This window comes from Silene latifolia, chromosome Y, assembly GCF_048544455.1.
Source record: "Silene latifolia isolate original U9 population chromosome Y, ASM4854445v1, whole genome shotgun sequence".
NCBI classification, from domain to species: domain Eukaryota; kingdom Viridiplantae; phylum Streptophyta; class Magnoliopsida; order Caryophyllales; family Caryophyllaceae; genus Silene; species Silene latifolia.
The window spans coordinates 134,047,987-134,056,571 of NC_133538.1; the positions used below are offsets into that span (position 1 = coordinate 134,047,987).

The following is an 8,585-nucleotide window of genomic DNA, read 5'->3' on the forward strand; positions in this document are numbered from 1 at the left end:
ATTGATTTTCAATCCTCCAACACCACGCCCAAGGGAAGGTCCCCCAAGCACCCAAAACTACCCTCACCAAGATGGATTGCTCTCGCGACCATTTTGGCACGCGCCTCACAATAATCAACCCTACAATAATCAACCTCACAAAAACCAACCTCACAAAAACCAACCTCACAAAAACCACCCTCACAAAAATGTCCCTCACAAAAACTACCCACCGAGGAATACCCCTCCAAGGTATCCTCAAGATCCCAAAATCAATGGTATCCGGAGAGATAATGTTGAAGATGTCTATATTGTCCCAGGAAAAGTGAAGCAGGCGAAAGAGATCGGTCATCTTACCCGGTCTGGACGCCCCTACCAAAACCCGAATAATTCAACGGTCGCTCCAACAACGAATGACCAAGTTGTCCCGGACATGGACATTCAACCCAAGGCTCCCGAGAATTCGATCCTCAAACAACTACATAAAGCAAAAGCCGAAATTTCAATTTGGCAACTTATAGCCATGTCCTTCGAGCATCGACAAGCTCTACTACAAGCCTTAGGAAAACTGACTGTGCCCTCTACCTCCTCCCCGGAAGAAGTGGTAGCACACATGACAAGGGACATCCCTAATTTGAGTAATCCGGTCATCTTCTCTGACGAAGACATCCCTCCCTTCGGAGCCAACCACAACCTGGCCCTGTACATCACCGTATAGTGCTTTAAAAAGAATGTGCCTATGGTCCTTGTGGATGACGGATCCGCAGTTAATGTCATTCCCCTCAAAATAGTTCACAAACTGGGGATCAAGGAAGCTGATTTTGTCCCAACCAGTCAAGGACTACATGCTTATGACGACACTCGTCGTAATGTCACAGGACTTATCACTCTAACCGTCGCAACAAGACCACTAGAAAGGCAAACAAGTTTTCAAGTAGTCGACATCGACACCTCCTTCAGCATGCTTCTGGGACGTCTCTAGATTCACGCTGTCAAGGCAGTTAATTCTACCCTCCATCAGAAAAAATCAGGGTCCCCTTCAACGGGAAAACGATCACGATTCCTGCTTCCCCGATCAAAGCCGTCATGAAAAAGGGAATAGCCTCCCAAGCCATTGAGGAGGATGACAACTAGATGTGGGGATTTCAAGCTGTGAATGTCCTAACTGATGAATCAACACCCTCTGGTGGTGACCCGTTCGCCAACCTCACAGTCAACCGCATCCTGATGCGCCAGGGTTACTTCCCGGGCTTTTCCCTCAATCCGCTGAAGAGCACCTTACCTCCCTTGAAACAGGCTAAAGTCCCCAACATCCCCTTCGGTCTGGGCTATGAACCTACCAATGAAGATATCCAGGAGATGAACCTCCTAGTTCGAAAGCCCAAGAAGCATGAAGTTATCCTCCGTTCCTATCATTTGACCCTCAATGGATATTTTGTCCCCGAAGGAGAGTCCGAGCTCTACCATGGCTTCCCTGAGCCAATCTATGACTCTGTGGACAAGGTCAGACACCCGGGTGCAGAATTATTCCAGGACTGCTACTTCATCCCCAACAACACCAAAGCTGCATCAGCCGAGTATAAGTCGTCCCCATGCCTCGACGGACAAGCTGTCACTCTCCTCTTTGGAGAGGATAACATCAAACACCTTGACTATGAGGACATCATCAATATTGCTCTAAGGGACAACCAATTTGACCCCACCGCCTTGATCTCCAACACTGACCCGGATAAAGCTACACAGGGTTGGAGGAAAACCGTCTAGTGGACCGATCGCCAAGGCCGCATTCTCAAGATCACAACTGGAGAAGGCCCTATGTTCTGATGTGACCATAATTAGAGCACATTTAGTCCCCGAATTAGCCTTGTTCCCATGCTTTTTAGTGCATATTTGGGTCATTTATTGTCTTTATTTATTTGTTTTGCAAATTTTTTGAGGTTTTGATCCTTGGTAGGAAAGGAGTGCAAACCTTGCATTTTTATGGCAAAATGAGGCAAAATTGATTGAATTCAATGACCAAGCTTCAAGGAGAGACAAGATTAGAAGGCCTTTGTACATACTATAGTAGATGGGCAATGATGAGAAAAGATCCTTGCATCCCCGAGGAAATCCCCAAGGATTCTATGAAGAAAAAGAAAGAAAAGAAGAAGAAACGAGACTGCACAGTAATCCGTGCGTCTTCCCCAGAAGACGCCCGTCTCCACCACCACAATCCGTGCTTCTTCTCCCCAAGACGCCCGGGCAAAAGACCCATAAGACGCCCGTCTTCACTCCAAGACGCCCGGGCAGAGACCACCATATCCGCCCGTCCCGTGCTAAAGACGCCCGGATTCTCTAGCAGACCCATTTCGTCTTCTTCAAGCTTCAAGGAAGGATGCACATTTTTTCTAGAAACCGGAGTCTCCCTAGAGACCAGAGTCTTTCCAAAAAGACCGGCGTTTCCTTAAGTAGGGACTTAATCGTCATTTAAGCCCTTAGTTAACCCTATTTCATCCACCTAATCCCCACTATAAATACACCATTAGTCTAATTAGAAGAGCATGTTCTTCTTAGAAATCTTTAGTGTAGTTAATATCAATCAAATCTCTCTTTAATCTTGTAATCAACAATTAATCAAGTTTTAATACAAGTTTTATTTCCTTAATCTCTCTCTTGTTCATCCTTTATTTTGGGTAATTGAAGATTATTTGGGTTATTATTGGGAGATTGACAACCTCTCAATCAAGCATCAAGTACTTCTTTTATTCTTTGCTTTATTATTGGAATCATTAGTAGGTATAATTCTCTTAATCCCTCTTTAATTATTGTTAATCACTTTCATTTATTCATCATGTTTCACTTTGTTGGTATAATTGACAACCTTGCTAGCATGTTCAATATGATCATGAGTGAGTAGTTCCTTAGCTAGGGTTAATGGGTAATTAGGGGAAACCAATATGGGGAATGATTCATGCTTAAATTAATATGCTTTCATATTTTATTTGCTTGCTTGTTGTGATCTCAACTCATGCACATGTTATGTTTGATGAAATGTGAGCCTATGAATCCTTGCATTTTTTACCCATCACCTATCTTTTCAATGAGACTTGTAAGACATAAACCAACTCGAGTCTCATTAAACCATGCATGTTGTTGAGTAGGGAAGACTAAGTCGACTTGTAGGTGTTGTACAATCTAATCGATTCGGCTCCGGGACCCAAACTTTCCTAGGATTGTAAGATATAAACCAACTCGATCTATCACAACAATAATTGCTTGCTTATAATTTGAGAACATGTTCGTATGATCAATTCCCATGAATCCCCTATGACCCCATGACACCCTAGTGCTTTTTATCAATTGTTTACATCCCTTTTAATTCATCTTTCTTGTTTACTTTCATTGCTATTTAGTTTAGTGATCTTCTACATCAAACCTCAATTGTGACACCCCAAAGACACCACTAATTGCAATAGAAATCTCATCTCAATTCCCGTCCCTTGGGATCCGACCTTTACTTGTGTCTTTACTAATTGTAGAGTTGTTTGTGAAGTTATAAATTGTGTTTTGTTCTAGGTGCTCCTAACGACAAGTAACCGAAAGATTTAGTAAAAATATCCCGACCAAAAAATGGCGCCGTTGCCGGGGACGGTGTTAACTTGATTTAGATTTTCTTATATTGTTATTAGTTGTGTCTTTCTTTGCCTTGGGGAAGTAAAACTCCTCAAGGTTTGTTCTAATTGTTTTCGAGTTGTTTGATATTTTGCATGTCTAGAAGTTCACAAGGTGACTTGTTACCCTTTGATCGTGAAATTGAAAGAACTTTGACAACCAATAGAAGATTTGCTAGGAGAACTTTGAGAGGTATTGGTGAGGTTGTAGATATTCAACTAAATACTATTGAGTTCATCAACCCTTTTGCAAGAGAAGGTGAGGAGAACCCAACACAAAATCAACCCACAATGCCTAAGTTTTCATCACATTCCGTACCCACCGAGGAGAACCTACCCAATGGTACTCCCACACCACAACATCTAACCGGAAATTTTATTGCCAAATCCGCATTAATCCAATTAGTCGAAAGAAGCCAATTTGGAGGGATGCCTAGTGAAGACCCTCATTCTCATATGGAGACTTTTTGTCACTATTGTGATGCGATTTCTCAAACCGGTGTAACTCAAGACCAAATACGATGGGTCTTATTTCCTTTTTCTCTAATTGGCACCACGAAACAATGGTTGAAAGACCTTGATAAGGCTACTCTCGGAATTGATTCTTGGAAGAAGTTGGCTCTAGCTTTCTAAAAAAAGTTCTATCCACCGGAAAAGACTAACATGCTAAGAGCTCAAATCACGGGCTTTAAGCAAAGGGATGAAGAATCTTTGTATGAAGCTTGGAAGCAGTTTAAGGGGATTTGTCGCTCATGTCCTCACCATGGACTTAGCGAGTGGTTCTTGGTACAACAATTTTGGAACGGTCTTTATGAAGATTCAAGGAACATTCTCAACATGAGATCAAATGGAATGTTCACCGAAGTTGATGACAATCAAACTTGGAACAAAATTGAGGAAATGGCAGTCCATAACTCACAATATAGTAGACCTCGCAAGGCTACTAGAGGAGGAAAGCATGAAGTGGACTCCATTACTCAATTGGGTGCTCAACTTAGTGCTCACATTGATACCATCAATTTGAAGTTTGAAAAAGCTATGGCTAGACTTGAAGAAGCCTCAAAATCACCAAAGGATCATGTTAATGCCATGACGGCATCTTCATCAATCCCAAGTGGGATATGTGAGAATTGTGGAACTTTGGGACATGACCAAAGTGAATGTAGGGGAACAAATGAACAAGTGAATGCTTTCCAAGCATACAAGAGTAGTACCCCTTATTCAAACTATTACAATGAAAACACCAAATTCCATCCAAATCTCTCATACAAAAGCCAAAATGTTCAAAACCCTCAAACAACATACACCCCACCTCCCATGAGAAACCAAAATCAAAGACCCTTTTACAACCAAAACCAAGGTTACCAAAATCAATCTCCATACAATCAAGAAAATGACCAAGGTTTTGATGTTCAAAAAGGGGTCCTTCAAATGCAAAAGAATCAACAAGAGTTTTTCACTCAAATGCAAAAGGATAGTCAAGCAAAGGAAACCACCAACAACAACATCCTAGCTCACACCAAAATGTTGGAAACCCAATTGACTCAACTAGCATCTTCAAGCTCACAAAGACAAAAGGGGCAATTACCACCTCAAAGTAATCCCCCAAGACATGAAACGGTTAGTGCCATTCACTTGAGGAGTGGTACAAGGTATGAAGCACCGAAGAAGCAAGTTGAGGATGAAGTTGTGGAAGCTAGTGATAAAGAAGAAATTGTGCAAAACTCCAAGGATGGAGAACCATCAAAGTCGTCAATCCAAGCCCAAATTGTGATTAGACTTCCTTTTCCAAGTCGTCAATCCAAGCCCAAATTTGATGACCAACTTGGAAAATTTATGGAAATTGTGAAGAATTTGGAAGTCTCAATTCCTTTCACGGAATTAATCAATCACGTGCCGGCCTATGCAAAATACATGAAAGACATCCTCACAAAGAAGAAGTCAATCCGGAAGCTTGAGACTATCGCCTTCACTAAGGTGAGTAGTGTAATACTTCAAGGGAGTTAACCTCTAAAACTCAAAGATCCGGGAAACTTCTCAATACCATGTACCATTGGCGACACCACGATCAACAAAGCCTTATGTGATCTAGGGGCTAGTGTGAGTGTTATGCCGTACTCGGTGAGTAAAAGGTTGGGGATGGGAGAGCTTAAATGCACCAATATCACACTCCAAATGGCTGATAGATCGACGAAGACACCATTAGGGATATGGGAAGATGTTCCCGTAAGAATTGGGAAAATTTTCATCCCGGTGGACTTTGTCATTGTTGACATGGAAGAAGACTCCAACATTCCAATCATTCTAGGAAGACCTTTCTTATACACCGCGGGTGCGGTGATTGATGTGAAGCATGTAGAGCTCACTCTAGAAGTAGGAGATGAGAGCATAACTTTCAATCTTGACAAGACCATGAGAGCTCCCCGTTTGCATGAACCATGTTTTATGGTTGATCATTATAGCTGGAAGGATGATAGGAAGAAGTTGGAATTCCAATGGAAGAAAATTGAAGATGCTCCATTCAAAGAGCAAGTGAATTGTAACAAAGAGAGTTTGAAAAGCTCACCAAAGTCGAGCAATGAAGAGGATGACCGCATTGGCCAAGACAAGAAAATGGGAGAGTTGTCTCCATCAACTCAAGAGATCTTTGGTGATCAAGTGGATGAAGTTTGTGGTCTTTGGGACGATGAGTTTGAAGGGATTTTCAATCCCTATATTGGTAATGCTATCGATCAAGACTGACAACAAGGGCAAAGGTCTATTGAAGATCTTTATCATGATAATGAACAAGCTTTTGATTACTTCTTCAAGGTGTTGAGCAACATCAACAACACCTTGGACATGCCCCCATGATATCTCACTAAGGATGAGAGTTTGGTGGAGTCCTCCCTAAACCACCATTTGTAAATATTTCTAACTCCCTAACTCGCATTTTAATTCTTACTTTGCATTTTTGTCATTCTTGGATTCTTATGCTTTGATCAAGATAATTATCGTTTTTGAGAGAAGTGAGGGAGGGACTAATGATTCAATTGATGTGTAGTGCTTTAGCTTAGTGTGGGGATAACAATTGCCTAGGCTATTCATGCCTTAGTAGTGCCCCCACAATGAAGAACACGGGATTTTGAAGAATGAAAAATGACAAGGGATATGCAAGTACACGGATGGAACTGAATCCGGGTAAAACAGGGAGAATCCGAGCATTTTCAAGGGAATCCGCCCGTCTTCAGGCAATCCGGGCGTCTTTGTAAGAATCCGCCCGTCCATCTGAACTGAAATTTTGAAATTTTGGGACTGTTGATAAATCCGAGCGTCCTGCAAGAGAAGACGCCCGTCCTCAGAAAGACGCCCGTCCTGAAAGGAAAGACGCCCGTCTTTTTGGCTGGGAAAAACAAGAAATCTCACGGAAGAGAATCGCCCGTCTTCGCGAGAAGACGCCCGTCCCATGATTGAACAATCCGAGCGTATTTAATGAAAGACGCCGTCTTTAGGCGAAAACTCGAAGCCGAAACAAGCGAGAATCCGAGCGTCCCGAAGGAAAGACGCCCGTCTTCCCCTGCAATTCAAAATTTTTCGGGTCTTTTATAAACCCCATCCCCCATTCATTTCTTCATTTCTTCATTCAAAACACTACCCATAAACCCCAAAACTCAAAATCCTCATCCTCTCCATCACAAAAACAAGATTTCCACAACCAGATTCATCAAAATCAAATCAAATCATCCTTCTAACAAAAATTAATCACTCCTCTTTCAACAAAAATCAAACCAAGCACCAAAATCTTCAACCTTTGAGTCGATTTTTGAAATTATAAAGGCAAAGCCTTTCACCTTAAAATCGATTTGGGTATACTTGGAAATTGAAGATTTTCACTCTTTTCTTGGTTAAATCATCAATGGCAAGGACAAAAGGAGCAACAAAGGCACCTAAGGCAAAGGCACTATCAACAAGACAAAAGAGTCTTCAAGCAAAGAAAGCCTCATTGGCTATGGTGGTAGCTAGCTCAAACTTGGAAGTGCAACAACAACAACCTCCCTTTGAAGCAACAACATCAACAACTCCGGAAATTGCTCAACTTTCGAACTATCCGGAGGTAATTTTCATCTCTAACTCCCATAGGAAAACATTTACCAAGTATGCTAAAAAATCCTTTTAATCCACCAAGTTTATTTGTGAAGATGCCTTAGATAAGTTGGGTGTCCATGAGCAAACTACAGCCTTCTTTAAAGCCATGGGGTTGGGAAAATTGTTTGCAACAAAAGAATTGACATACCCCTCCCTTACCTTAGAATTATTGAGTTATTTGAAAGTTACTAAGGTAGAGACAATGGAAAACATCGAGTTCCGCCTAGCTAATGTGAGTAGGCGCATCACCTTTGAAGAATTGGGTAAAGCATTGGGTCTTAGCGATTCACATAGTTATTTCAAGAATCCCGTAAAGTATGACCCCGCTCCTCTTTGGGAGGCGATTTCCTGAAGGAAATTTTAGAACTATCATGCTAGTCGCGCTCTATTAGTCCACCATCCGGGCATTAGAGTGTGGCATAAGGTCATAGGGAATACCATCATTGCAAGAAAAGACACCAACCACTTTACCAAGATCTATTGTGTTCACTACTACAGATACAGCCTATAACAACGGGTAAAAACCGTTGTAAAAACAAAAAGCGGACGTTGTTAAAGCGGCCGTTGTAGAAGGTATTTACAACGGTTTGGTTATTTAATGAAACCGTTGTCTAAAGTATTCACCACGGTTAAAAGCCGTTGTTGTTGGGTGTTCTCCGTTGTGGAAAGTGTTTCAAAAATTTGGAGGGAATAATATAACAACGGTTGTCGTATGTATAACCGTTGTTGTAACTTTCCCTCCAAAATTGTGAAGTCTTTTGACAACGGGTTTATGCTACATACCCGTTGTTGAAATTGTTAGTAACAACGGTTCTTAGTTTAAAACCCTTT

General features: G+C 41.7%; 1 non-coding gene across 1 annotated transcript; it reads right to left on the bottom strand.

Moving 5' to 3' along the window:
• Positions 1-4,292: 4,292 nt before the first annotated feature.
• Positions 4,293-4,399, bottom strand: LOC141635099 (small nucleolar RNA R71). Its single transcript, XR_012539804.1, has one exon. It is a non-coding gene; the product is annotated as a small nucleolar RNA R71 (small nucleolar RNA).
• Between the last annotated feature and the right edge of the window lie 4,186 nt (positions 4,400-8,585).